This window comes from Pongo abelii, chromosome 13 (genome assembly GCF_028885655.2).
Source record: "Pongo abelii isolate AG06213 chromosome 13, NHGRI_mPonAbe1-v2.0_pri, whole genome shotgun sequence".
Classification (NCBI taxonomy): Eukaryota; Metazoa; Chordata; class Mammalia; order Primates; family Hominidae; genus Pongo; species Pongo abelii.
Window position 1 is genome coordinate 337,612 of NC_071998.2, and position 27,332 is coordinate 364,943.

Genomic DNA, 27,332 nt, shown 5'->3' on the forward strand with positions numbered 1-27,332 from the left:
ATTGCATGAATCCTCTCTCTAACATTCATGCTACTAAAGAAACTTTTCCCAAGATTTGACTGCATTCATTTCATAAAAGCCCTGTCCTCTTCTCCCCTATGTATCTATATTAGCACTCTGCCTTCTACCCTCTTCCATAGGAAACACAAATCCGTCAATTGATCACTTAAGCCTTTCCAGTTTGGGTACAACATTTTCTGTAGTTGTACTCCTGAGATTTGTCCTTTATACTTCTAAAGACTAGACCCTAGATAATACATGCTTGGGAATAATGGAGCTATCTTGCTTAAACTTTATTTAGGCGTATGCTAATTACTTGTGGGGGGCAAAGGCAGGCAGTGAGGATGTTAAGCTTATCCCAAAATAGTCAATTTTGGAAAAGACACAAGTACAGGCCGGGCGTGGTGGCTCAGACCTGTAATCCCAGCACCTTGGGAGGCCGAGGCGGCCGGTCACGAGGTCAGGAGATCGACACCATCCTGGCTAACACGGTGAAACCCCGTCTCTGCTAAACATACACAAATTAGCCGGGCGTGGTGGCAGGCGCTTGTAGTCTCAGCTACTCGGGAGGCTGAGGCAGGAGAAGAGCACGAACCCGGGAGGCGGAGCTCTCAGTGAGCCGAGATTGCGCCACTGCACTCCCGCCTGGGCGGCAGAGTGGGATTCTGCCTCAAAAAAGAAAGAAAAAAAAATCATCATATATATGAATGTGTGTGTGTGTGTGTGTGTGTGTGTCTGTGTGTGTGTGTGTACTCAGGTACACTCACTTTACTTCTGAGTTATCTCGTCACCACTTAACCAGCACCAATCAGAGACCACATTTTTCTAGGCAGTCTCCAAATGTACATTACAAATAGTAACGTACTTTAAGGATAGTAATGAAGCTCCGGGAAAAATTGCTTGTCTCCACCTCAGCAGACCAACCTGCCTGGGCCAGCTTCTCTCTTCCTCTACTCTTCAGAAAGTGCTAGACCTGCAACATCTGACAGAATACAGCTTCCATGACTCCTCAGTGCCATGGAAATGGAACGAGCTGAGAGCAATCTAAAGACTGGGAGATATTAGGTCTCTTGGATCTTACTTCTTTTGGTTGCTCGAGCACTTTAATTCCCGAGAGAGCCCTCCCATCTCCATCAGTTCTTCCAGGAACCTGTACCCTCCTTGTGTCTCGAAGATACGCTGGTCTAACTTGTTACATGCCTTTACAAGAAAGTTGGTAAAAATAAAAGGAAAGCTGAACAACGTCACAATATGGAGGTATGAAACAGAATTTCCCCATACTTGGTAAAGTTTAGAAATTTGTGTAATACCCGAAGGCAGATTCTATGTACAATAAGTCCTAGTTTAAGAACAAGAGCTGAGGGTATGAGGAAATAAAACTATATTTTCCGGGAGTATCTCTGGCTTCAGGAAGAAAGAGCACATGTTACTCTCCATTCAATATTAGGGCTGAACTATGGGGTCTTTTCGATCCTTTTTGCTTACCCTCTGCGATTCTGGGGGCACATGGCAAAGGTAAACAGACTGAAACAGCACCGTGGATAGCTGTGAGCTGTGCTGGGAAGATTCACGGTGATTCCATAATAAATCTCAGGTCTTTCTTCTGTAACAAAAAATTCCTCTTTTCCATCATCAAGGTAAAGCCGAGTATGTACAAGTAGAGTATGCGATAACTTTGTCACTCGTGACGAACCTAGTCGGTCCGATACTTTAACAACTTCTCCAATGTCTCTGCACTCAGGTTGGATATTCTGAGTGGGTCATCGGTAGAATGAATGAAATCAAGAATACTCTAAAGCAATGTTTGGAAGTCAATTTCAGTGTCTCCGGAAGCACTGGGAAAATCACCATGTGTAACGAACGTGAAGTATCCACAGGCTCTCTCTGTGTCTTTGAAACTGCCCATGTGTTCATTAGAAACGGCGGCTTGAGGAAAGGTGGTTTTGGAATTGGTTTCCCTCTAGTCTTACGTGATGCATCTCTACTATATTGCATTATAATAAAGCAAAGGGTCACTTGCTGACATAAAGCACAGGAGGCAGGAATGGAAGAGTCAACTTAGAGAAAAAAAGTGCTTTTCGGTTTTATTTTCATTTCTGCAGTTTGGAAAACAGTTTAACAGTTTAACAGATTTTGTGGCGGCTCACAAAAATACATATGAGCGTTGAAAATGTACAGAAGAACAACAATTGGGAGACATTTCCGGAAGCTTCAGTTTCTGAAACCCAGACATGAGCCTACAAGCTAAGACACGGCTACACCAGGCTTCAGCGTGAAACCATACAACTCCTGGGAAGGGCTTCCCTCTCTGAACGCAGCTACCTGTCCACAGGATGCTCTAGGCCCAGGCACCTTTATTCTTCCAACTAGAGAGACATAGAAAGATGCCTCCATATCCCATGAAGATGCCCAAGCATTTGGCCAAGGCTCCTATGAAACAGTCTGCTGTCTTCATCCAGGTAAGGGCAACTTCACATTTTCAGACACTAAGGTCGTGGGTAAATCCAGGGTGGACTGAGAGGCGGAAGCTCCAGCAAACACAGTCCTGTGGCTGGAAGATGAATGCAGTACTTATTCCTGCACCAACAGACCCTTGCCTCTGGCCTTGGGCCTAGAGCATGATTTTTTGGTAGTTGCTGTTGGGGAAGAGGCCCTTGGGCTTTAACCTGCGGACAGCCTCCCTTAAATGCTTGGGCTGCAGCGGGGGCGTTTCTCCCCACATCTCACACACGTCCAGGGCCTCTTCCACCACCTCTCCAACAAAGACCTTGGCGATTCCAGCCATGGCAATGGCGGCGTTCTCAGACACCGAACTGCCGGTGATAGACTTCATCAGACCTGCAATGCGTGCTTTTGGGAAAGCTGACCGGCGACACACTTCGTAGCGGGCCAGCTGCTCCTCAGACATGGCAGACAGCAGGGCTGTCATCCTCTGAGCCTCCTCTGCATCCACGGTGGGCTTCCTCTCCTTCTTTCCTTTGGTATGTCTTTTCCGTCTTTTGGCGGCAGGAGGAGCTGAGGCTGAGGCCTCCTTGTCCCCTTCTGTGAGGTCCATGACATCCTCACTCCTGAGCTCACCTCCCTGATCCCCGGGTTCTTCCAAGTTCCCACCTAGGTCCTCAGGGATTCCATCCTTCTTGCTGCCCTTCAGACCTCGGGGCATGGCGAACATCTCAGCAGACACACCTGTTTGCCTGCCCGTCTCCACGGGTGAGATTCAAGTCTGCCCCGTGACAGCAGCTGTAGAGGCAGAAGTTCTGGCTGGGGTGGTTTGATTACGGATCTGCAGCGAGAACCTTTCGAAGATTTTAGCTGCCGTGTTTCTGCTGAGCCACTTTAGCCATAACTGGACACAGCTCCCTGCCTCCCCTTCCCACACACAAACACACACGCTGAATTTTCTCACTTCCACAATGTGAAGAAACTTGTGGATGGAGAGTATATTAGTTTTACATCAATGCAGAATAAATTCTCACAAATTTTGGACACTTAAAACAAACCCCAGCTCAGAGGTCAGAAGTTCTACCAGTCCAAGTGACTGCCACCTGCTCAGAGCCACACGAGGGACCTCCGGGATGGGTCTGGCTGTGTGGTCGCTGCCTTCACCTGAGAAGGGTCTGGCTTCGATCTGACTCGAGGGGGTGGCAGAATTCAATGCCTTCGGGTTGTGAGCCCCAGGCCCACTTGTCTGTTCTGCCTGCTGCCGTGAGGACGCTCTCGGCTCCTGCAAGTGTTGCCCAGGTCTGGGCTGTGAGGCTCCCTGGGTCTGCACGGCCAGTGCCGGGGAATCTCCCACAGGGCAATGTCATCTCAGGGAGCTCCAGTCCTCCCTTATAAAGAGCTCGGATGATTGAACTAGACCCAGCCCTTAGCAGCTATTGGCTCAGGATATCCCTAAGGAAATCAGGGATTTGGGCGGGCTCATCAATTCACGCTTCCGCCCACCCCCAAGGGAGGGGCAGACACAGGGCGAGTCTCCGAGGGGCGGGAAATGCAGGGGGTATTTCAGAATTCAGTCTTCCTCACAGAATCGCAAAGTTCACGTTTCACAACCATAAAGAAACTATTTACGCTAAAAATGAGACTTTTTAAGAAGTTGCACTTAGAAAACTTCAATGTCTGAGAAAAAAATATCCCTAACGCACAGGGAAACAGGTGGCTTATCCAATACTCTGGAAATAAAATGGGCTGGGTGAGGGGAATATGAAAATATTATTTCAATTTCATCTCATTTTATTTATTTATTTATGTACTTATTGATTTATTTTTGAGACAGAGTCTCCCTCTGTCCCTCAGGCTGGATTACAGTGTCCTGAGCTCAGCTCACTGCAGCCTCCGCATCCTGGGCCCAAGGCATTCTCCTGCCTCAGCCTCCAGAGTAGCTGGGACTAAATGAGTACGCCACCACGCCAGGCAAATTTTTGTCTTTTTTATAAAGTGTAGAGGAGGTTTCACCATTTGGGCCAGGGTGGTCTTCAACTGCCAACTTCAGATGATCTGCCCCAACTTGCCTTCCAAAGTGAAGGGACTATAGGCGTGAGCCACTGAACCCAGACTATGATAGTTTCACACTGAGGCCTGAAGCTGCTCTGCCTTAGGATTTTTCCTGAGTTTTACGTTCTTGTCATGATGAGTTGCTAGTTCATATTTTCCGTTGGATCTTTTCGAAAGGGATTACAGATGAGATTATGGCTTTCTCACAAAGAATACCACTTTGGTGAAACTATACTGAAATCAGGAGTACCTTATGTTTCCGATACTTATCAAGCACAATATTTGAACACGGCGTGGTAGGTGAAAGTGTAGGAAGCAGAATTTGGCAAACCCCATTTTTTTTCAATTTCGACGGTTTCAGGTTTTTGGTTTCAGCCAAACTGAAGAATGTCCTAATGAGCTGTCAATTCACAGGCCATTACAGACAATTTTTGAAACTACATCACACTGTAATTTAAGGAGTACGATTCTAAAGAAATTTGAACAATCTGGTGGTATTGCTAACACCAAACAAGGTTGTTCAGCTCTTTCATCTTTAAAAACAAACAAACAAAAACATGATGTGGAATTCTCTCATTTTACCAAACAGCCGTACGCTCCCTTGAATATGTGACTATGAAACCCAAGTAATTGGAAGAAGAAAAATAAAGGAAACACCTCATCAGTCTCATTAATAGTTTTGTGGAGAATAGTTTATTTTTCAAAAACTGCTGTCTATGTCTTGATATTTTTAGACACGGCTAAAGCTGAAATTGCATGAATCCTCTCTCTAACATTCATGCTACTAAAGAAACTTTTCCCAAGATTTGACTGCATTCATTTCATAAAAGCCCTGTCCTCTTCTCCCCTATGTATCTATATTAGCACTCTGCCTTCTACCCTCTTCCATAGGAAACACAAATCCGTCAATTGATCACTTAAGCCTTCCCAGTTTGGGTACAACATTTTCTGTAGTTGTACTCCTGAGATTTGTCCTTTATACTTCTAAAGACTAGACCCTAGATAATACATGCTTGGGAATAATGGAGCTATCTTGCTTAAACTTTATTTAGGCGTATGCTAATTACTTGTGGGGGGCAAAGGCAGGCAGTGAGGATGTTAAGCTTATCCCAAAATAGTCAATTTTGGAAAAGACACAAGTACAGGCCGGGCGTGGTGGCTCAGACCTGTAATCCCAGCACCTTGGGAGGCCGAGGCGGCCGGTCACGAGGTCAGGAGATCGACACCATCCTGGCTAACACGGTGAAACCCCGTCTCTGCTAAACATACACAAATTAGCCGGGCGTGGTGGCAGGCGCTTGTAGTCTCAGCTACTCGGGAGGCTGAGGCAGGAGAAGAGCACGAACCCGGGAGGCGGAGCTCTCAGTGAGCCGAGATTGCGCCACTGCACTCCCGCCTGGGCGGCAGAGTGGGATTCTGCCTCAAAAAAGAAAGAAAAAAAAATCATCATATATATGAATGTGTGTGTGTGTGTGTGTGTGTGTCTGTGTGTGTGTGTGTACTCAGGTACACTCACTTTACTTCTGAGTTACCTCGTCACCACTTAACCAGCACCAATCAGAGACCACATTTTTCTAGGCAGTCTCCAAATGTACATTACAAATAGTAACGTACTTTAAGGATAGTAATGAAGCTCCGGGAAAAATTGCTTGTCTCCACCTCAGCAGACCAACCTGCCTGGGCCAGCTTCTCTCTTCCTCTACTCTTCAGAAAGTGCTAGACCTGCAACATCTGACAGAATACAGCTTCCATGACTCCTCAGTGCCATGGAAATGGAACGAGCTGAGAGCAATCTAAAGACTGGGAGATATTAGGTCTCTTGGATCTTACTTCTTTTGGTTGCTCGAGCACTTTAATTCCCGAGAGAGCCCTCCCATCTCCATCAGTTCTTCCAGGAACCTGTACCCTCCTTGTGTCTCTAAGATACGCTGGTCTAACTTGTTACATGCCTTTACAAGAAAGTTGGTAAAAATAAAAGGAAAGCTGAACAACGTCACAATATGGAGGTATGAAACAGAATTTCCCCATACTTGGTAAAGTTTAGAAATTTGTGTAATACCCGAAGGCAGATTCTATGTACAATAAGTCCTAGTTTAAGAACAAGAGCTGAGGGTATGAGGAAATAAAACTATATTTTCCGGGAGTATCTCTGGCTTCAGGAAGAAAGAGCACATGTTACTCTCCATTCAATATTAGGGCTGAACTATGGGGTCTTTTCGATCCTTTTTGCTTACCCTCTGCGATTCAGGGGGCACATGGCAAAGGTAAACAGACTGAAACAGCACCGTGGATAGCTGTGAGCTGTGCTGGGAAGATTCACGGTGATTCCATAATAAATCTCAGGTCTTTATTCTGTAACAAAAAATTCCTCTTTTCCATCATCAAGGTAAAGCCGAGTATGTACAAGTAGAGTATGCGATAACTTTGTCACTCGTGACGAACCTAGTCGGTCCGATACTTTAACAACTTCTCCAATGTCTCTGCACTCAGGTTGGATATTCTGAGTGGGTCATCGGTAGAATGAATGAAATCAAGAATACTCTAAAGCAATGTTTGGAAGTCAATTTCAGTGTCTCCGGAAGCACTGGGAAAATCACCATGTGTAACGAACGTGAAGTATCCACAGGCTCTCTCTGTGTCTTTGAAACTGCCCATGTGTTCATTAGAAACGGCGGCTTGAGGAAAGGTAGTTTTGGAATTGGTTTCCCTCTAGTCTTACGTGATGCATCTCTACTATATTGCATTATAATAAAGCAAAGGGTCACTTGCTGACATAAAGCACAGGAGGCAGGAATGGAAGAGTCAACTTAGAGAAAAAAAGTGCTTTTCGGTTTTATTTTCATTTCTGCAGTTTGGAAAACAGTTTAACAGTTTAACAGATTTTGTGGCGGCTCACAAAAATACATATGAGCGTTGAAAATGTACAGAAGAACAACAATTGGGAGACATTTCCGGAAGCTTCAGTTTCTGAAACCCAGACATGAGCCTACAAGCTAAGACACGGCTACACCAGGCTTCAGCGTGAAACCATACAACTCCTGGGAAGGGCTTCCCTCTCTGAACGCAGCTACCTGTCCACAGGATGCTCTAGGCCCAGGCACCTTTATTCTTCCAACTAGAGAGACATAGAAAGATGCCTCCATATCCCATGAAGATGCCCAAGCATTTGGCCAAGGCTCCTATGAAACAGTCTGCTGTCTTCATCCAGGTAAGGGCAACTTCACATTTTCAGACACTAAGGTCGTGGGTAAATCCAGGGTGGACTGAGAGGCGGAAGCTCCAGCAAACACAGTCCTGTGGCTGGAAGATGAATGCAGTACTTATTCCTGCACCAACAGACCCTTGCCTCTGGCCTTGGGCCTAGAGCATGATTTTTTGGTAGTTGCTGTTGGGGAAGAGGCCCTTGGGCTTTAACCTGCGGACAGCCTCCCTTAAATGCTTGGGCTGCAGCGGGGGCGTTTCTCCCCACATCTCACACACGTCCAGGGCCTCTTCCACCACCTCTCCAACAAAGACCTTGGCGATTCCAGCCATGGCAATGGCGGCGTTCTCAGACACCGAACTGCCGGTGATAGACTTCATCAGACCTGCAATGCGTGCTTTTGGGAAAGCTGACCGGCGACACACTTCGTAGCGGGCCAGCTGCTCCTCAGACATGGCAGACAGCAGGGCTGTCATCCTCTGAGCCTCCTCTGCATCCACGGTGGGCTTCCTCTCCTTCTTTCCTTTGGTATGTCTTTTCCGTCTTTTGGCGGCAGGAGGAGCTGAGGCTGAGGCCTCCTTGTCCCCTTCTGTGAGGTCCATGACATCCTCACTCCTGAGCTCACCTCCCTGATCCCTGGGTTCTTCCAAGTTCCCACCTAGGTCCTCAGGGATTCCATCCTTCTTGCTGCCCTTCAGACCTCGGGGCATGGCGAACATCTCAGCAGACACACCTGTTTGCCTGCCCATCTCCACGGGTGAGATTCAAGTCTGCCCCGTGACAGCAGCTGTAGAGGCAGAAGTTCTGGCTGGGGTGGTTTGATTACGGATCTGCAGCGAGAACCTTTCGAAGATTTTAGCTGCCGTGTTTCTGCTGAGCCACTTTAGCCATAACTGGACACAGCTCCCTGCCTCCCCTTCCCACACACAAACACACACGCTGAATTTTCTCACTTCCACAATGTGAAGAAACTTGTGGATGGAGAGTATATTAGTTTTACATCAATGCAGAATAAATTCTCACAAATTTTGGACACTTGAAACAAACCCCAGCTCAGAGGTCAGAAGTTCTACCAGTCCAAGTGACTGCCACCTGCTCAGAGCCACACGAGGGACCTCCGGGATGGGTCTGGCTGTGTGGTCGCTGCCTTCACCTGAGAAGGGTCTGGCTTCGATCTGACTCGAGGTGGTGGCAGAATTCAATGCCTTCGGGTTGTGAGCCCCAGGCCCACTTGTCTGTTCTGCCTGCTGCCGTGAGGACGCTCTCGGCTCCTGCAAGTGTTGCCCAGGTCTGGGCTGTGAGGCTCCCTGGGTCTGCACGGCCAGTGCCGGGGAATCTCCCACAGGGCAATGTCATCTCAGGGAGCTCCAGTCCTCCCTTATAAAGAGCTCGGATGATTGAACTAGACCCAGCCCTTAGCAGCTATTGGCTCAGGATATCCCTAAGGAAATCAGGGATTTGGGCGGGCTCATCAATTCACGCTTCCGCCCACCCCCAAGGGAGGGGCAGACACAGGGCGAGTCTCCGAGGGGCGGGAAATGCAGGGGGTATTTCAGAATTCAGTCTTCCTCACAGAATCGCAAAGTTCACGTTTCACAACCATAAAGAAACTATTTACGCTAAAAATGAGACTTTTTAAGAAGTTGCACTTAGAAAACTTCAATGTCTGAGAAAAAAATATCCCTAACGCACAGGGAAACAGGTGGCTTATCCAATACTCTGGAAATAAAATGGGCTGGGTGAGGGGAATATGAAAATATTATTTCAATTTCATCTCATTTTATTTATTTATTTATGTACTTATTGATTTATTTTTGAGACAGAGTCTCCCTCTGTCCCTCAGGCTGGATTACAGTGTCCTGAGCTCAGCTCACTGCAGCCTCCGCATCCTGGGCCCAAGGCATTCTCCTGCCTCAGCCTCCAGAGTAGCTGGGACTAAATGAGTACGCCACCACGCCAGGCAAATTTTTGTCTTTTTTATAAAGTGTAGAGGAGGTTTCACCATTTGGGCCAGGGTGGTCTTCAACTGCCAACTTCAGATGATCTGCCCCAACTTGCCTTCCAAAGTGAAGGGACTATAGGCGTGAGCCACTGAACCCAGACTATGATAGTTTCACACTGAGGCCTGAAGCTGCTCTGCCTTAGGATTTTTCCTGAGTTTTACGTTCTTGTCATGATGAGTTGCTAGTTCATATTTTCCGTTGGATCTTTTCGAAAGGGATTACTGATGAGATTATGGCTTTCTCACAAAGAATACCACTTTGGTGAAACTATACTGAAATCAGGAGTACCTTATGTTTCCGATACTTATCAAGCACAATATTTGAACACGGCGTGGTAGGTGAAAGTGTAGGAAGCAGAATTTGGCAAACCCCATTTTTTTTCAATTTCGACGGTTTCAGGTTTTTGGTTTCAGCCAAACTGAAGAATGTCCTAATGAGCTGTCAATTCACAGGCCATTACAGACAATTTTTGAAACTACATCACACTGTAATTTAAGGAGTACGATTCTAAAGAAATTTGAACAATCTGGTGGTATTGCTAACACCAAACAAGGTTGTTCAGCTCTTTCATCTTTAAAAACAAACAAACAAAAACATGATGTGGAATTCTCTCATTTTACCAAACAGCCGTACGCTCCCTTGAATATGTGACTATGAAACCCAAGTAATTGGAAGAAGAAAAATAAAGGAAACACCTCATCAGTCTCATTAATAGTTTTGTTGAGAATAGTTTATTTTTCAAAAACTGCTGTCTATGTCTTGATATTTTTAGACACGGCTAAAGCTGAAATTGCATGAATCCTCTCTCTAACATTCATGCTACTAAAGAAACTTTTCCCAAGATTTGACTGCATTCATTTCATAAAAACCCTGTCCTCTTCTCCCCTATGTATCTATATTAGCACTCTGCCTTCTACCCTCTTCCATAGGAAACACAAATCCGTCAATTGATCACTTAAGCCTTTCCAGTATGGGTACAACATTTTCTGTAGTTGTACTCCTGAGATTTGTCCTTTATACTTCTAAAGACTAGACCCTAGATAATACATGCTTGGGAATAGTGGAGCTAGCTTGCTTAAACTTTATTTAGGCGTATGCTAATTACTTGTGGCGGGCAAAGGCAGGCAGTGAGGATGTTAAGCTTATCCCAAAATAGTCAATTTTGGAAAAGACACAAGTACAGGCCGGGAGCGGTGGCTCAGACCTGAAATCCCAGCACCTTGGGAGGTCTTCTCGCAGAAGGCCAGAGCGAGACCCCGGGGAAAAGATGCATCCCAGGCGTGATGGCCTGACGATGGCTTCCTGTGTCCCGCAACATGGGGAGTCTGCAGTGTGGCCGGTTTGGAGACTGGCAAGGAGAGCGAAGAGACAACATGCTGGTCTTCCACCCTTCCCTGGATGCCCGTGGGTGCCCGGAGAGCTCCGGAAGCAAACAGTCAACATGCTCAGCCTTTCGGGGGCCGGAGAGACGTGAGCAACATGCCCCCTTGCAGAGGGCACAGCAGCGTGGAATCCCAAATCACGCTTCAGTCATCCTGAGGGTGGCTCCTCTGTGGTCTGGGCTGTCGGCCTGGCGCTCCGTTGCGAGGCTCAGCCTGGGGATGTGCGGTCTGTGAACCACGCGGTTGAAAACCCGAAGGCAACACGGGTCCCGGTCTTTTGTCTCTGAGGAAGCCGCCCGTTCCTTGGGCCACGGAATCGGGGCCAATGGGTGCCCCGCCGGCCCGACGCGGCGGCCGTGGGCCCAGCCCTCAGCCCGCGCCGGGCGCTTACCCTTTTCCCGGAGCGCGGGGGTCCCGTTGCTCCCGGAGGCCAAAGACCGTTTATTCTCTCTGCCTTCCTCCCTCTGTCCCTGGCTCCCTCCCGCCCGCCCTCTGTCCCTGCGTCGCTCTGTCTATCCCTCCGTTCCTAACTGCCTCCCTCTCTCTCCCTCCCTCCCTCCCTCCCTCCCTCCCTCCCTCCCTCCCAACTTCCCTCCGCCCATCCTTCGGCCCCTCTGGGTCTCCCGTTCGTCTCTCCATCTCTGCCCGCCTTCCCTCCCGCCTGGAACGGTCGGCATCGCCGGCGTGCGCGGGGCCTGGGGTCTGCGTTCAGCCGCCAGGCGCTCCACGGTGGCAGCTGGGAGGCTGCAGGGACACGGGCGGGCGGGCGGGCGGCCGGGCGACGGTGGAGCGGAGGCGCAGAGGAGGCGAGCCGCCGCCGGAGGGATGGCGGGCCCGGACGCTGCACGGGCCCGGTGTTTCGCGGGAAGGGGGTCTCCACCCAGCCCAGGGGAAGACTCATTTTCCGGGGGTAGGGATTGGGGGGTGGGGGTGGCGAGGGGTCGGTCAGGCCGTGGCGGAAAGGCATGAGAGCTCTGCCCGGGCTGCTCCCAGAGCCTAGGCGGCTGCCCGCGAACCCGCGCGTGCGCAGCAGACGGCCCACCTGCTGGTACCTGGGCCGGCGCTGGGATCCCCGGGATGCCCAGGAAAGAATGGCATCTCTCCGCTCTGTGGAGTCTCTCACCGGGCCTAGACCTGGAAGGCAGGAATCGCAGGCGGGTCGGCCCGGAGGGAAGACACGCCCATCCACGCCGACCCAGGTGTTCCCCGCGAAAGAGAGGCCACCGGCCAGCGCCCTGCACCGACCCCGTCCCAGCCCCGCGTCCTTTTAAAGCTCCTCCAGCAGAGCCCGGTATTCTTCCTCGCTGAGGGGTGGTTCCAGCGAGGCGGCCTCTTCCGTGGCCTCCAGCTCCCCAGGGGCCTCCGTTTCTAGGAAAGGCTGCGCCCGCTGCAGAAACTCCGGGCTCGCCAGGAGCTCATCCAGCAGGCGTAGGGGAGTGCAGACGAGCGCTCCGGCTCCTGGAGGAGCCGCGCCTGGGGGGGTGCCCGGATGGCTTGCACCTGCCACTGCCGCGCGGAGGCCTCCGGGGGCGCGGGCTGGGGAGGTGGGGCTTCCCCGGCTTGGGGTTCCCACGCAGCCCCGGCGACCTGGGGACCCTGGCCCCAGCCCCAACACGGACTCCCCTGGGACGCGAGGGGAGGGAAATGCAGGGGGTATTTCAGAATTCAGTCTTCCCCACAGAATCGCAAAGTTCACGTTTCACAACCATAAAGAAACTATTTACGCTAAAAATGAGACTTTTTATGAAGTTGCACTTAGAAAACTTCAATGTCTGAGAAAAAAATATCTCTAACGCACAGGGAAACTGGTGGTTTATCCAATACTCTGAAAATAAAATGGGCTGGGTGAGGGAAATATGAAAATATTATTTCAATTTCATCTCATTTTATTTATTTATGTACTTATTGATTTATTTTTGAGACAGAGTGTCCCTCTATCCCTCAGGCTGGATTACAGTGTCCTGAGCTCAGCTCACTGCAGCCTCCGCATCCTGGGCTCAATGCATTCTCCTGCCTCAGCCTCCAGAGTAGCTGGGACTAAATGAGCACGCCACCACGCCAGGCAAATTTTTGTCTTTTTTTTTTAAAGTGTGGAGGAGGTTTCACCATTTGGGCCAGGGTGGTCTTCAACTGCCGACTTCAGGTGATCTGTCCCAACTTGCCTTCCCAAAGTGAAGGGACTATAGGCATGAGCCACTGCGCCCAGACTATGATAGTTTCACACTGAAGCCTGAAGCTGCTCTGCCTTAGGATATTTCCTGAGTTTTACTTTCTTGTCATGATGAGTTGCTAGTTCATGTTTTCCCTTGTTTCTTTTCGAAAGGCATTACTGATGAGATTATGGCTTTCTCACAAAGAATACCACTTTGGTGAAACTATATTGAAATCAGGAGTACCTTATGTTTCCGATACTTATCAAGCACAATATTTGAACACGGCGTGGTAGGTGAAAGTGTAGGAAGCAGAATTTGGCAATCCCCGTATTTTTTCAATTTCGACGGTTTCAGGTTTTTGGTTTCAGCCAAACTGAAGAATGTCCTTATGAGCTGTCAATTCACAGGCCGTTACAGACAATTTTTGAAACTACATCACGGTGTAATTTAAGGAGTACGATTCTAAAGAAATTTGAACAATCTGGTGGTATTGCTAACACCAAACAAGGTTGTTCAGCTCTTTCATCTTTAAAAACAAACAAACAAAAACATGATGTGGAATTCTCTCATTTTACCAAATAGCCGTACGCTCCCTTGAATATGTGACTATGAAACCCAAGTAATTGGAAGAAGAAAAATAAAGGAAACACCTCATCAGTCTCATTAATAGTTTTGTTGAGAATAGTTTATTTTTGAAAAACTGCTGTCTATGTCTTGATATTTTTAGACACGGCTAAAGCTGAAATTGCATGAATCCTCTCTCTAACATTCATGCTACTAAAGAAACTTTTCCCAAGATTTGACTGCATTCATTTCATAAAAACCCTGTCCTCTTCTCCCCTATGTATCTATATTAGCACTCTGCCTTCTACCCTCTTCCATAGGAAACACAAATCCGTCAATTGATCACTTAAGCCTTTCCAGTATGGGTACAACATTTTCTGTAGTTGTACTCCTGAGATTTGTCCTTTATACTTCTAAAGACTAGACCCTAGATAATACATGCTTGGGAATAGTGGAGCTAGCTTGCTTAAACTTTATTTAGGCGTATGCTAATTACTTGTGGCGGGCAAAGGCAGGCAGTGAGGATGTTAAGCTTATCCCAAAATAGTCAATTTTGGAAAAGACACAAGTACAGGCCGGGAGCGGTGGCTCAGACCTGAAATCCCAGCACCTTGGGAGGTCTTCTCGCAGAAGGCCAGAGCGAGACCCCGGGGAAAAGATGCATCCCAGGCGTGATGGCCTGACGATGGCTTCCTGTGTCCCGCAACATGGGGAGTCTGCAGTGTGGCCGGTTTGGAGACTGGCAAGGAGAGCGAAGAGACAACATGCTGGTCTTCCACCCTTCCCTGGATGCCCGTGGGTGCCCGCAGAGCTCCGGAAGCAAACAGTCAACATGCTCAGCCTTTCGGGGGCCGGAGAGACGTGAGCAACATGCCCCCTTGCAGAGGGCACAGCAGCGTGGAATCCCAAATCACGCTTCAGTCATCCTGAGGGTGGCTCCTCTGTGGTCTGGGCTGTCGGCCTGGCGCTCCGTTGCGAGGCTCAGCCTGGGGATGTGCGGTCTGTGAACCACGCGGTTGAAAACCCGAAGGCAACACGGGTCCCGGTCTTTTGTCTCTGAGGAAGCCGCCCGTTCCTTGGGCCACGGAATCGGGGCCAATGGGTGCCCCGCCGGCCCGACGCGGCGGCCGTGGGCCCAGCCCTCAGCCCGCGCCGGGCGCTTACCCTTTTCCCGGAGCGCGGGGGTCCCGTTGCTCCCGGAGGCCAAAGACCGTTTATTCTCTCTGCCTTCCTCCCTCTGTCCCTGGCTCCCTCCCGCCCGCCCTCTGTCCCTGCGTCGCTCTGTCTATCCCTCCGTTCCTAACTGCCTCCCTCTCTCTCCCTCCCTCCCTCCCTCCCTCCCTCCCTCCCTCCCTCCCTCCCTCCCTCCCAACTTCCCTCCGCCCATCCTTCGGCCCCTCTGGGTCTCCCGTTCGTCTCTCCATCTCTGGCCGCCTTCCCTCCCGCCTGGAACGGTCGGCATCGCCGGCGTGCGCGGGGCCTGGGGTCTGCGTTCAGCCGCCAGGCGCTCCACGGTGGCAGCTGGGAGGCTGCAGGGACACGGGCGGGCGGGCGGGAGGCCGGGCGACGGTGGAGCGGAGGCGCAGAGGAGGCGAGCCGCCGCCGGAGGGATGGCGGGCCCGGACGCTGCGCGGGCCCGGTGTTTCGCGGGAAGGGGGTCTCCACCCAGCCCAGGGGAAGACTCATTTTCCGGGGGTAGGGATTGGGGGGTGGGGGTGGCGAGGGGTCGGTCAGGCCGTGGCGGAAAGGCATGAGAGCTCTGCCCGGGCTGCTCCCAGAGCCTAGGCGGCTGCCCGCGAACCCGCGCGTGCGCAGCAGACGGCCCACCTGCTGGTACCTGGGCCGGCGCTGGGATCCCCGGGATGCCCAGGAAAGAATGGCATCTCTCCGCTCTGTGGAGTCTCTCACCGGGCCTAGACCTGGAAGGCAGGAATCGCAGGCGGGTCGGCCCGGAGGGAAGACACGCCCATCCACGCCGACCCAGGTGTTCCCCGCGAAAGAGAGGCCACCGGCCAGCGCCCTGCACCGACCCCGTCCCAGCCCCGCGTCCTTTTAAAGCTCCTCCAGCAGAGCCCGGTATTCTTCCTCGCTGAGGGGTGGTTCCAGCGAGGCGGCCTCTTCCGTGGCCTCCAGCTCCCCAGGGGCCTCCGTTTCTAGGAAAGGCTGCGCCCGCTGCAGAAACTCCGGGCTCGCCAGGAGCTCATCCAGCAGGCGTAGGGGAGTGCAGACGAGCGCTCCGGCTCCTGGAGGAGCCGCGCCTGGGGGGGCGCCCGGATGGCTTGCACCTGCCACTGCCGCGCGGAGGCCTCCGGGGGCGCGGGCTGGGGAGGTGGGGCTTCCCCGGCTTGGGGTTCCCACGCAGCCCCGGCGACCTGGGGACCCTGGCCCCAGCCCCAACACGGACTCCCCTGGGACGCGAGGGGAGGGAAATGCAGGGGGTATTTCAGAATTCAGTCTTCCCCACAGAATCGCAAAGTTCACGTTTCACAACCATAAAGAAACTATTTACGCTAAAAATGAGACTTTTTATGAAGTTGCACTTAGAAAACTTCAATGTCTGAGAAAAAAATATCTCTAACGCACAGGGAAACTGGTGGTTTATCCAATACTCTGAAAATAAAATGGGCTGGGTGAGGGAAATATGAAAATATTATTTCAATTTCATCTCATTTTATTTATTTATGTACTTATTGCTTTATTTTTGAGACAGAGTGTCCCTCTATCCCTCAGGCTGGATTACAGTGTCCTGAGCTCAGCTCACTGCAGCCTCCGCATCCTGGGCTCAATGCATTCTCCTGCCTCAGCCTCCAGAGTAGCTGGGACTAAATGAGCACGCCACCACGCCAGGCAAATTTTTGTCTTTTTTTTTTAAAGTGTGGAGGAGGTTTCACCATTTGGGCCAGGGTGGTCTTCAACTGCCGACTTCAGGTGATCTGTCCCAACTTGCCTTCCCAAAGTGAAGGGACTATAGGCATGAGCCACTGCGCCCAGACTATGATAGTTTCACACTGAAGCCTGAAGCTGCTCTGCCTTAGGATTTTTCCTGAGTTTTACTTTCTTGTCATGATGAGTTGCTAGTTCATGTTTTCCCTTGTTTCTTTTCGAAAGGCATTACTGATGAGATTATGGCTTTCTCACAAAGAATACCACTTTGGTGAAACTATATTGAAATCAGGAGTACCTTATGTTTCCGATACTTATCAAGCACAATATTTGAACACGGCGTGGTAGGTGAAAGTGTAGGAAGCAGAATTTGGCAATCCCCATATTTTTTCAATTTCGACGGTTTCAGGTTTTTGGTTTCAGCCAAACTGAAGAATGTCCTTATGAGCTGTCAATTCACAGGCCGTTACAGACAATTTTTGAAACTACATCACGGTGTAATTTAAGGAGTACGATTCTAAAGAAATTTGAACAATCTGGTGGTATTGCTAACACCAAACAAGGTTGTTCAGCTCTTTCATCTTTAAAAACAAACAAACAAAAACATGATGTGGAATTCTCTCATTTTACCAAATAGCCGTACGCTCCCTTGAATATGTGACTATGAAACCCAAGTAATTGGAAGAAGAAAAATAAAGGAAACACCTCATCAGTCTCATTAATAGTTTTGTTGAGAATAGTTTATTTTTGAAAAACTGCTGGCTATGTCTTGATATTTTTAGACACGGCTAAAGCTGAAATTGCATGAATCCTCTCTCTAACATTCATGCTACTAAAGAAACTTTTCCCAAGATTTGACTGCATTCATTTCATAAAAGCCCTGTCCTCTTCTCCCCTATATATCTATATTAGCACTCTGCCTTCTACCCTCTTCCATAGGAAACACAAATCCGTCAATTGATCACTTAAGCCTTTCCAGTTTGGGTACAACATTTTCTGTAGTTGTACTCCTGAGATTTGTCCTTTATACTTCTAAAGACTAGACCCTAGATAATACATGCTTGGGAATAGTGGAGCTAGCTTGCTTAAACTTTATTTAGGCGTATGCTAATTACTTGTTGGGGGCAAAGGCAGGCAGTGAGGATGTTAAGCTTATCCCAAAATAGTCAATTTTGGAAAAGACACAAGTACAGGCCGGGCGTGGTGGCTCAGACCTGTAATCCCAGCACCTTGGGAGGCCGAGGCGGCCGGTCACGAGGTCAGGAGATCGACACCATCCTGGCTAACACGGTGAAACCCCGTCTCTGCTAAACATACACAAATTAGCCGGGCGTGGTGGCAGGCGCTTGTAGTCTCAGCTACTCGGGAGGCTGAGGCAGGAGAAGAGCACGAACCCGGGAGGCGGAGCTGGCAGTGAGCCGAGATTGCGCCACTGCACTCCGGCCTGGGCGGCAGAGTGGGATTCTGCCTCAAAAAAGAAAGAAAAAAAACATCTTCATATATATGAATGTGTGTGTGTGTGTGTGTGTGTGTGTGTGTGTGTGTGTGTGTGTGTCTGTGTATAGTCAGGTACACTCACTTTACTTCTGAGTTATCTCGTCACCACTTAACCAGCACCAATCAGAGACCACATTTTTCTAGGCAGTCTCCAAATGTACATTACAAATAGTAACGTACTTTAAGGATAGTAATGAAGCTCCGGGAAAAATTGCTTGTCTCCACCTCAGCAGACCAACCTGCCTGGGCCAGCTTCTCTTTTCCTCTACTCTTCAGAAAGTGCTAGACCTGCAACATCTGACAGAATACAGCTTCCATGACTCCTCAGTGCCATGGAAATGGAACGAGCTGAGAGCAATCTAAAGACTGGGAGATATTAGGTCTCTTGGATCTTACTTCTTTTGGTTGCTCGAGCACTTTAATTCCCGAGAGAGCCCTCCCATCTCCATCAGTTCTTCCAGGAACCTGTACCCTCCTTGTGTCTCGAAGATACGCTGGTCTAACTTGTTACATGCCTTTACAAGAAAGTTGGTAAAAATAAAAGGAAAGCTGAACAACGTCACAATATGGAGGTATGAAACAGAATTTCCCCATACTTGGTAAAGTTTAGAAATTTGTGTAATACCCGAAGGCAGATTCTATGTACAATAAGTCCTAGTTTAAGAACAAGAGCTGAGGGTATGAGGAAATAAAACTATATTTTCCGGGAGTATCTCTGGCTTCAGGAAGAAAGAGCACATGTTACTCTCCATTCAATATTAGGGCTGAACTATGGGGTCTTTTCGATCCTTTTTGCTTACCCTCTGCGATTCAGGGGGCACATGGCAAAGGTAAACAGACTGAAACAGCACCGTGGATAGCTGTGAGCTGTGCTGGGAAGATTCACGGTGATTCCATAATAAATCTCAGGTCTTTCTTCTGTAACAAAAAATTCCTCTTTTCCATCATCAAGGTAAAGCCGAGTATGTACAAGTAGAGTATGCGATAACTTTGTCACTCGTGACGAACCTAGTCGGTCCGATACTTTAACAACTTCTCCAATGTCTCTGCACTCAGGTTGGATATTCTGAGTGGGTCATCGGTAGAATGAATGAAATCAAGAATACTCTAAAGCAATGTTTGGAAGTCAATTTCAGTGTCTCCGGAAGCACTGGGAAAATCACCATGTGTAACGAACGTGAAGTATCCGCAGGCTCTCTCTGTGTCTTTGAAACTGCCCATGTGTTCATTAGAAACGGCGGCTTGAGGAAAGGTGGTTTTGGAATTGGTTTCCCTCTAGTCTTACGTGATGCATCTCTACTATATTGCATTATAATAAAGCAAAGGGTCACTTGCTGACATAAAGCACAGGAGGCAGGAATGGAAGAGTCAACTTAGAGAAAAAAAGTGCTTTTCGGTTTTATTTTCATTTCTTCAGTTTGGAAAACAGTTTAACAGTTTAACAGTTTAACTGATTTTGTGGCGGCTCACAAAAATACATATGAGCGTTGAAAATGTACAGAAGAACAACAATTGGGAGACATTTCCGGAAGCTTCAGTTTCTGAAACCCAGACATGAGCCTACAAGCTAAGACACGGCTACACCAGGCTTCAGCGTGAAACCATACAACTCCTGGGAAGGGCTTCCCTCTCTGAACGCAGCTACCTGTCCACAGGATGCTCTAGGCCCAGGCACCTTTATTCTTCCAACTAGAGAGACATAGAAAGATGCCTCCATATCCCATGAAGATGCCCAAGCATTTGGCCAAGGCTCCTATGAAACAGTCTGCTGTCTTCATCCAGGTAAGGGCAACTTCACATTTTCAGACACTAAGGTCGTGGGTAAATCCAGGGTGGACTGAGAGGCGGAAGCTCCAGCAAACACAGTCCTGTGGCTGGAAGATGAATGCAGTACTTATTCCTGCACCAACAGACCCTTGCCTCTGGCCTTGGGCCTAGAGCATGATTTTTTGGTAGTTGCTGTTGGGGAAGAGGCCCTTGGGCTTTAACCTGCGGACAGCCTCCCTTAAATGCTTGGGCTGCAGCGGGGGCGTTTCTCCCCACATCTCACACACGTCCAGGGCCTCTTCCACCACCTCTCCAACAAAGACCTTGGCGATTCCAGCCATGGCAATGGCGGCGTTCTCAGACACCGAACTGCCGGTGATAGACTTCATCAGACCTGCAATGCGTGCTTTTGGGAAAGCTGACCGGCGACACACTTCGTAGCGGGCCAGCTGCTCCTCAGACATGGCAGACAGCAGGGCTGTCATCCTCTGAGCCTCCTCTGCATCCACGGTGGGCTTCCTCTCCTTCTTTCCTTTGGTATGTCTTTTCCGTCTTTTGGCGGCAGGAGGAGCTGAGGCTGAGGCCTCCTTGTCCCCTTCTGTGAGGTCCATGACATCCTCACTCCTGAGCTCACCTCCCTGATCCCCGGGTTCTTCCAAGTTCCCACCTAGGTCCTCAGGGATTCCATCCTTCTTGCTGCCCTTCAGACCTCGGGGCATGGCGAACATCTCAGCAGACACACCTGTTTGCCTGCCCGTCTCCACGGGTGAGATTCAAGTCTGCCCCGTGACAGCAGCTGTAGAGGCAGAAGTTCTGGCTGGGGTGGTTTGATTACGGATCTGCAGCGAGAACCTTTCGAAGATTTTAGCTGCCGTGTTTCTGCTGAGCCACTTTAGCCATAACTGGACACAGCTCCCTGCCTCCCCTTCCCACACACAAACACACACGCTGAATTTTCTCACTTCCACAATGTGAAGAAACTTGTGGATGGAGAGTATATTAGTTTTACATCAATGCAGAATAAATTCTCACAAATTTTGGACACTTAAAACAAACCCCAGCTCAGAGGTCAGAAGTTCTACCAGTCCAAGTGACTGCCACCTGCTCAGAGCCACACGAGGGACCTCCGGGATGGGTCTGGCTGTGTGGTCGCTGCCTTCACCTGAGAAGGGTCTGGCTTCGATCTGACTCGAGGGGGTGGCAGAATTCAATGCCTTCGGGTTGTGAGCCCCAGGCCCACTTGTCTGTTCTGCCTGCTGCCGTGAGGACGCTCTCGGCTCCTGCAAGTGTTGCCCAGGTCTGGGCTGTGAGGCTCCCTGGGTCTGCACGGCCAGTGCCGGGGAATCTCCCACAGGGCAATGTCATCTCAGGGAGCTCCAGTCCTCCCTTATAAAGAGCTCGGATGATTGAACTAGACCCAGCCCTTAGCAGCTATTGGCTCAGGATATCCCTAAGGAAATCAGGGATTTGGGCGGGCTCATCAATTCACGCTTCCGCCCACCCCCAAGGGAGGGGCAGACACAGGGCGAGTCTCCGAGGGGCGGGAAATGCAGGGGGTATTTCAGAATTCAGTCTTCCTCACAGAATCGCAAAGTTCACGTTTCACAACCATAAAGAAACTATTTACGCTAAAAATGAGACTTTTTAAGAAGTTGCACTTAGAAAACTTCAATGTCTGAGAAAAAAATATCCCTAACGCACAGGGAAACAGGTGGCTTATCCAATACTCTGGAAATAAAATGGGCTGGGTGAGGGGAATATGAAAATATTATTTCAATTTCATCTCATTTTATTTATTTATTTATGTACTTATTGATTTATTTTTGAGACAGAGTCTCCCTCTGTCCCTCAGGCTGGATTACAGTGTCCTGAGCTCAGCTCACTGCAGCCTCCGCATCCTGGGCCCAAGGCATTCTCCTGCCTCAGCCTCCAGAGTAGCTGGGACTAAATGAGTACGCCACCACGCCAGGCAAATTTTTGTCTTTTTTATAAAGTGTAGAGGAGGTTTCACCATTTGGGCCAGGGTGGTCTTCAACTGCCAACTTCAGATGATCTGCCCCAACTTGCCTTCCAAAGTGAAGGGACTATAGGCGTGAGCCACTGAACCCAGACTATGATAGTTTCACACTGAGGCCTGAAGCTGCTCTGCCTTAGGATTTTTCCTGAGTTTTACGTTCTTGTCATGATGAGTTGCTAGTTCATATTTTCCGTTGGATCTTTTCGAAAGGGATTACAGATGAGATTATGGCTTTCTCACAAAGAATACCACTTTGGTGAAACTATACTGAAATCAGGAGTACCTTATGTTTCCGATACTTATCAAGCACAATATTTGAACACGGCGTGGTAGGTGAAAGTGTAGGAAGCAGAATTTGGCAAACCCCATTTTTTTTCAATTTCGACGGTTTCAGGTTTTTGGTTTCAGCCAAACTGAAGAATGTCCTAATGAGCTGTCAATTCACAGGCCATTACAGACAATTTTTGAAACTACATCACACTGTAATTTAAGGAGTACGATTCTAAAGAAATTTGAACAATCTGGTGGTATTGCTAACACCAAACAAGGTTGTTCAGCTCTTTCATCTTTAAAAACAAACAAACAAAAACATGATGTGGAATTCTCTCATTTTACCAAACAGCCGTACGCTCCCTTGAATATGTGACTATGAAACCCAAGTAATTGGAAGAAGAAAAATAAAGGAAACACCTCATCAGTCTCATTAATAGTTTTGTGGAGAATAGTTTATTTTTCAAAAACTGCTGTCTATGTCTTGATATTTTTAGACACGGCTAAAGCTGAAATTGCATGAATCCTCTCTCTAACATTCATGCTACTAAAGAAACTTTTCCCAAGATTTGACTGCATTCATTTCATAAAAGCCCTGTCCTCTTCTCCCCTATGTATCTATATTAGCACTCTGCCTTCTACCCTCTTCCATAGGAAACACAAATCCGTCAATTGATCACTTAAGCCTTCCCAGTTTGGGTACAACATTTTCTGTAGTTGTACTCCTGAGATTTGTCCTTTATACTTCTAAAGACTAGACCCTAGATAATACATGCTTGGGAATAATGGAGCTATCTTGCTTAAACTTTATTTAGGCGTATGCTAATTACTTGTGGGGGGCAAAGGCAGGCAGTGAGGATGTTAAGCTTATCCCAAAATAGTCAATTTTGGAAAAGACACAAGTACAGGCCGGGCGTGGTGGCTCAGACCTGTAATCCCAGCACCTTGGGAGGCCGAGGCGGCCGGTCACGAGGTCAGGAGATCGACACCATCCTGGCTAACACGGTGAAACCCCGTCTCTGCTAAACATACACAAATTAGCCGGGCGTGGTGGCAGGCGCTTGTAGTCTCAGCTACTCGGGAGGCTGAGGCAGGAGAAGAGCACGAACCCGGGAGGCGGAGCTCTCAGTGAGCCGAGATTGCGCCACTGCACTCCCGCCTGGGCGGCAGAGTGGGATTCTGCCTCAAAAAAGAAAGAAAAAAAAATCATCATATATATGAATGTGTGTGTGTGTGTGTGTGTGTGTCTGTGTGTGTGTGTGTACTCAGGTACACTCACTTTACTTCTGAGTTACCTCGTCACCACTTAACCAGCACCAATCAGAGACCACATTTTTCTAGGCAGTCTCCAAATGTACATTACAAATAGTAACGTACTTTAAGGATAGTAATGAAGCTCCGGGAAAAATTGCTTGTCTCCACCTCAGCAGACCAACCTGCCTGGGCCAGCTTCTCTCTTCCTCTACTCTTCAGAAAGTGCTAGACCTGCAACATCTGACAGAATACAGCTTCCATGACTCCTCAGTGCCATGGAAATGGAACGAGCTGAGAGCAATCTAAAGACTGGGAGATATTAGGTCTCTTGGATCTTACTTCTTTTGGTTGCTCGAGCACTTTAATTCCCGAGAGAGCCCTCCCATCTCCATCAGTTCTTCCAGGAACCTGTACCCTCCTTGTGTCTCTAAGATACGCTGGTCTAACTTGTTACATGCCTTTACAAGAAAGTTGGTAAAAATAAAAGGAAAGCTGAACAACGTCACAATATGGAGGTATGAAACAGAATTTCCCCATACTTGGTAAAGTTTAGAAATTTGTGTAATACCCGAAGGCAGATTCTATGTACAATAAGTCCTAGTTTAAGAACAAGAGCTGAGGGTATGAGGAAATAAAACTATATTTTCCGGGAGTATCTCTGGCTTCAGGAAGAAAGAGCACATGTTACTCTCCATTCAATATTAGGGCTGAACTATGGGGTCTTTTCGATCCTTTTTGCTTACCCTCTGCGATTCAGGGGGCACATGGCAAAGGTAAACAGACTGAAACAGCACCGTGGATAGCTGTGAGCTGTGCTGGGAAGATTCACGGTGATTCCATAATAAATCTCAGGTCTTTCTTCTGTAACAAAAAATTCCTCTTTTCCATCATCAAGGTAAAGCCGAGTATGTACAAGTAGAGTATGCGATAACTTTGTCACTCGTGACGAACCTAGTCGGTCCGATACTTTAACAACTTCTCCAATGTCTCTGCACTCAGGTTGGATATTCTGAGTGGGTCATCGGTAGAATGAATGAAATCAAGAATACTCTAAAGCAATGTTTGGAAGTCAATTTCAGTGTCTCCGGAAGCACTGGGAAAATCACCATGTGTAACGAACGTGAAGTATCCACAGGCTCTCTCTGTGTCTTTGAAACTGCCCATGTGTTCATTAGAAACGGCGGCTTGAGGAAAGGTAGTTTTGGAATTGGTTTCCCTCTAGTCTTACGTGATGCATCTCTACTATATTGCATTATAATAAAGCAAAGGGTCACTTGCTGACATAAAGCACAGGAGGCAGGAATGGAAGAGTCAACTTAGAGAAAAAAAGTGCTTTTCGGTTTTATTTTCATTTCTGCAGTTTGGAAAACAGTTTAACAGTTTAACAGATTTTGTGGCGGCTCACAAAAATACATATGAGCGTTGAAAATGTACAGAAGAACAACAATTGGGAGACATTTCCGGAAGCTTCAGTTTCTGAAACCCAGACATGAGCCTACAAGCTAAGACACGGCTACACCAGGCTTCAGCGTGAAACCATACAACTCCTGGGAAGGGCTTCCCTCTCTGAACGCAGCTACCTGTCCACAGGATGCTCTAGGCCCAGGCACCTTTATTCTTCCAACTAGAGAGACATAGAAAGATGCCTCCATATCCCATGAAGATGCCCAAGCATTTGGCCAAGGCTCCTATGAAACAGTCTGCTGTCTTCATCCAGGTAAGGGCAACTTCACATTTTCAGACACTAAGGTCGTGGGTAAATCCAGGGTGGACTGAGAGGCGGAAGCTCCAGCAAACACAGTCCTGTGGCTGGAAGATGAATGCAGTACTTATTCCTGCACCAACAGACCCTTGCCTCTGGCCTTGGGCCTAGAGCATGATTTTTTGGTAGTTGCTGTTGGGGAAGAGGCCCTTGGGCTTTAACCTGCGGACAGCCTCCCTTAAATGCTTGGGCTGCAGCGGGGGCGTTTCTCCCCACATCTCACACACGTCCAGGGCCTCTTCCACCACCTCTCCAACAAAGACCTTGGCGATTCCAGCCATGGCAATGGCGGCGTTCTCAGACACCGAACTGCCGGTGATAGACTTCATCAGACCTGCAATGCGTGCTTTTGGGAAAGCTGACCGGCGACACACTTCGTAGCGGGCCAGCTGCTCCTCAGACATGGCAGACAGCAGGGCTGTCATCCTCTGAGCCTCCTCTGCATCCACGGTGGGCTTCCTCTCCTTCTTTCCTTTGGTATGTCTTTTCCGTCTTTTGGCGGCAGGAGGAGCTGAGGCTGAGGCCTCCTTGTCCCCTTCTGTGAGGTCCATGACATCCTCACTCCTGAGCTCACCTCCCTGATCCCTGGGTTCTTCCAAGTTCCCACCTAGGTCCTCAGGGATTCCATCCTTCTTGCTGCCCTTCAGACCTCGGGGCATGGCGAACATCTCAGCAGACACACCTGTTTGCCTGCCCATCTCCACGGGTGAGATTCAAGTCTGCCCCGTGACAGCAGCTGTAGAGGCAGAAGTTCTGGCTGGGGTGGTTTGATTACGGATCTGCAGCGAGAACCTTTCGAAGATTTTAGCTGCCGTGTTTCTGCTGAGCCACTTTAGCCATAACTGGACACAGCTCCCTGCCTCCCCTTCCCACACACAAACACACACGCTGAATTTTCTCACTTCCACAATGTGAAGAAACTTGTGGATGGAGAGTATATTAGTTTTACATCAATGCAGAATAAATTCTCACAAATTTTGGACACTTGAAACAAACCCCAGCTCAGAGGTCAGAAGTTCTACCAGTCCAAGTGACTGCCACCTGCTCAGAGCCACACGAGGGACCTCCGGGATGGGTCTGGCTGTGTGGTCGCTGCCTTCACCTGAGAAGGGTCTGGCTTCGATCTGACTCGAGGTGGTGGCAGAATTCAATGCCTTCGGGTTGTGAGCCCCAGGCCCACTTGTCTGTTCTGCCTGCTGCCGTGAGGACGCTCTCGGCTCCTGCAAGTGTTGCCCAGGTCTGGGCTGTGAGGCTCCCTGGGTCTGCACGGCCAGTGCCGGGGAATCTCCCACAGGGCAATGTCATCTCAGGGAGCTCCAGTCCTCCCTTATAAAGAGCTCGGATGATTGAACTAGACCCAGCCCTTAGCAGCTATTGGCTCAGGATATCCCTAAGGAAATCAGGGATTTGGGCGGGCTCATCAATTCACGCTTCCGCCCACCCCCAAGGGAGGGGCAGACACAGGGCGAGTCTCCGAGGGGCGGGAAATGCAGGGGGTATTTCAGAATTCAGTCTTCCTCACAGAATCGCAAAGTTCACGTTTCACAACCATAAAGAAACTATTTACGCTAAAAATGAGACTTTTTAAGAAGTTGCACTTAGAAAACTTCAATGTCTGAGAAAAAAATATCCCTAACGCACAGGGAAACAGGTGGCTTATCCAATACTCTGGAAATAAAATGGGCTGGGTGAGGGGAATATGAAAATATTATTTCAATTTCATCTCATTTTATTTATTTATTTATGTACTTATTGATTTATTTTTGAGACAGAGTCTCCCTCTGTCCCTCAGGCTGGATTACAGTGTCCTGAGCTCAGCTCACTGCAGCCTCCGCATCCTGGGCCCAAGGCATTCTCCTGCCTCAGCCTCCAGAGTAGCTGGGACTAAATGAGTACGCCACCACGCCAGGCAAATTTTTGTCTTTTTTATAAAGTGTAGAGGAGGTTTCACCATTTGGGCCAGGGTGGTCTTCAACTGCCAACTTCAGATGATCTGCCCCAACTTGCCTTCCAAAGTGAAGGGACTATAGGCGTGAGCCACTGAACCCAGACTATGATAGTTTCACACTGAGGCCTGAAGCTGC